This window comes from Lathyrus oleraceus, chromosome 3 (genome assembly GCF_024323335.1).
Source record: "Lathyrus oleraceus cultivar Zhongwan6 chromosome 3, CAAS_Psat_ZW6_1.0, whole genome shotgun sequence".
NCBI lineage: Eukaryota > Viridiplantae > Streptophyta > Magnoliopsida > Fabales > Fabaceae > Lathyrus > Lathyrus oleraceus.
Window position 1 is genome coordinate 152,691,392 of NC_066581.1, and position 3,323 is coordinate 152,694,714.

Genomic DNA, 3,323 nt, shown 5'->3' on the forward strand with positions numbered 1-3,323 from the left:
CATCATTAGGAGGATATCAGAATGCTTGTCAGAATGAATATTCATATGGATTATATCTGAAAGATGTATTTGAATCTTGAATGTAATCGATAAAGATATCCGTCTGAATGAATCTTTATTTTGATTGTATCAGGAGGATAATTAACTTGGAAAAAAAAGAGTTAGCCTCATGCCATGTCATGATGCATGAGATGTTTTATGCTCTTGAAAATAAATGCGAACATTGCATGCATGTATATGCTGTGAAATGATGCATGAATGAATTATGCGTCTGAAATTTTTTTGCCATGGGAAAATAAATCCCGATATTTTGGTTGGAGATATTTGTATTGATGACCCTTTCTTAGCTGGGGATATTTGATTTCTGTATGATGGTAGAAATATTCAATAGAACCTGACTGGGGATAAAAGAGACGACCGGTCTGTCTAGTAGTGCCAATTTCTTCTGGGAATAACTGGTTTTGCCGGGGAATAGGATTTGCAACCGAATTTGTTAGAACGCATGGTTAAACCTTATCCTTGATCCTAAAGTCTTTTAGTAATTGTTATTTCTATTTTATGCATGTATTTTCGGTAAACATCAATCATATTCAAATGCATATATTAATTCGAATTAAATCAATGGACGTTTATGCAAACAAAACGGAGAAATTAAAACAAAAGTATCTTTTTGGAAATAAAATTGTATTGATTTTGAAAGAGGGCCTATAAACAAGCAATTTTAATACAAGGAGACAGAAATCCTAGTAAGAGGAAATTGTCAAGAAAGCAAAGAAAAAACAGCTATGAAAAAAAAGTCCTATTGATTTTAATTCTACTACTGCTATTATGTCTTCAAGCATCTCATCTCTTGCTGTCGGATAGAAGTGATTGGCTTGTTCGGTCTCTTTGACTTTGGTGAAGCCGACCGAGAACGGGACATAGTCATACGCTTTAATTCCTAATTTTTGCCTGGACCGCCTTTTCAGGTTTTCAGTCCACCAGGATACCCTTTTTTGCCCAAGCCGCCTTTTCAGGTTTTCGACTTGCCGGGTGTACATTTTTATATGTTTATCCCTAATTTTTGCCCGAACCCTTTTGGTTCGCCGGGATGCCCTTACTTTTGCCTAGATATGTCGACCTAGCGGGTCTCTTTTATGCATAGTATTTTTTAACTATGTCCGCGTTCACGAGATGCGAGAATTCTTCGCCATCCATTGTAGCAAGCATCATGGCTCCACCAGAGAATACCTTCTTAACTACAAATGGCCCTTCGTATGTGGGAGTCCATTTGCCTCTAGGATCACCTTGTGGTAAAATGATACGCTTTATCACCAAGTCGCCAATTTGATACACCTGTCTCTTGACTTTTTTATTAAATGCCTGGGTCATGCGCTTCTGATATATCTGCCCATGACAAACAGCCGCAAGTCTCTTTTCATCAATCAAATTTATCTGATCGAGTCGAGTCTGAATCCATTCATCTTCATCTAAGCCTTCATCTTTCATAATTCTTAGAGAGGGAATCTGAACTTCCACTGGTAAAACGGCTTCCATTCCGTAGACTAAAGAGAAAGGAGTTTCCCCTGTCGAAGTGCGTACTGAAGCGCGATAACCATGAAGAGCAAATGGTAAGATCTCATGCCAGTCTTTGTATGTTACTGTCATCTTTTGTATAATCTTCTTAATATTCTTATTAGTAGCTTCTACGGCGCCATTCATCTTTGGACGGTACGAAGAAGAGTTATGGTGTTTTATTTTGAACTGCGTGCAGAGTTCAGTAATCATCTTGTTGTTCAAATTAGTACCATTATCAGTGATAACTCTTTCAGGGATGCCATACCGACAAATAAGACTATTCTTGATGAACCGTGCCACCACATTCTTGGTGACAGAAGCAAATGAGGTTGCCTCTACCCACTTCGTAAAGTAATCAATAGCAACAAGAATGAAATGATGTCCATTAGAAGCAGTAGGTTTAATCTCTCCAATCATATCAATGCCCTATATTGCAAAGGGCCAAGGGGCTGTCAACACGTTCAATGGAGCAGGAGGTACATGTACTTTGTCCGCATAGATCTGGCACTTGTGACAAGTTCTGGAGTGATGGTGGCAATCAGCTTCCATGGTAGACCAATAATACCCTGATCTCAGAATCTTCTTGGCCATCGTATGTCCACTAGAATGAGTCCCAAAAATACCGTCATGCATGTCTTCCATAATCTTTTCTGCTTCCTTTTTATCCACACAACAAAGCAAAGTCGAATCATGATTACGTTTGTATAATACTCCATTACTCAAAAAGAATTTAGTGGAGAACTTCCTCAGAAATTTTCTGTCATTGATGGATGCCCCTTCAGGGTATTCCTGAGTTTCTAAATATCTTTTTACTTCGTGGAACCAAGGTTTCTCTTCTACTTCATCAGTATTAAGTTCATAACAATATGTTGGTTCATCTAATCGTTCAATGGTGATCATGGGAGCCTCATTGTCCCATCTGACTCTGAACATAGATGACATGGTAGCCAATGCGTCTGCCAACTGATTCTCTTCTCGTGGAATATGTTCGAATGTAATCTCTTCAAAGTACGGGATTAATGTCAACACCCGCTCTCGATAAGGGATGAGATTCGGATGTTTAGTGTCCCATTCTCCTTTGATATGACTGATTACTAAGGCTGAGTCTCCGTACACACTCAAAAACTTGATTCTCAGGTCTATAGCAGCTCTGAGTCCCAAAATACATGCTTCATACTCAGCCATATTATTAGTACAATCAAAACATAGTCTAGCAGTGAAAGGCGCATGGAAACCCTTGGGAGAAATAATTACATCACCAACACCATTGCCCAATGCATTAGAAGATCCATCAAAAACCATATTCCATCGGGATCCCAGTTCGGGTCCTTCATCCGGTCCAGGTTCTTCATAACCAGTAACAAGCATAACATCCTCATCAGGGAACTCAAAATTCATAGATTGGTAATCATCAACTGCTTGATGAGCCAAATGATCAGCTAACACGCTTCCTTTGATTGCTTTCTCGGTAGTATACTGGATATCATACTCTGTTAAAATCATCTGCCATCTTGCTATTCTTCCAGAGAGAGCAGGTTTCTCAAATATATATTTGATAGGATCCATCTTAGAAATCAATAAAGTGGTATGATTCAACATATACTGTCTTAGTCGGCGAGCAGCCCAAGCCAAAGCACAACAAGTTTTCTCAAGCAGTGAGTATCTTGTTTCACAGTCAGTAAACTTTTTGCTAAGTTAGTATATTGCATGCTCTTTTCGACCAGACTCGTCATGTTGCCCCAGCACACACCCCATTGAATTTTCTA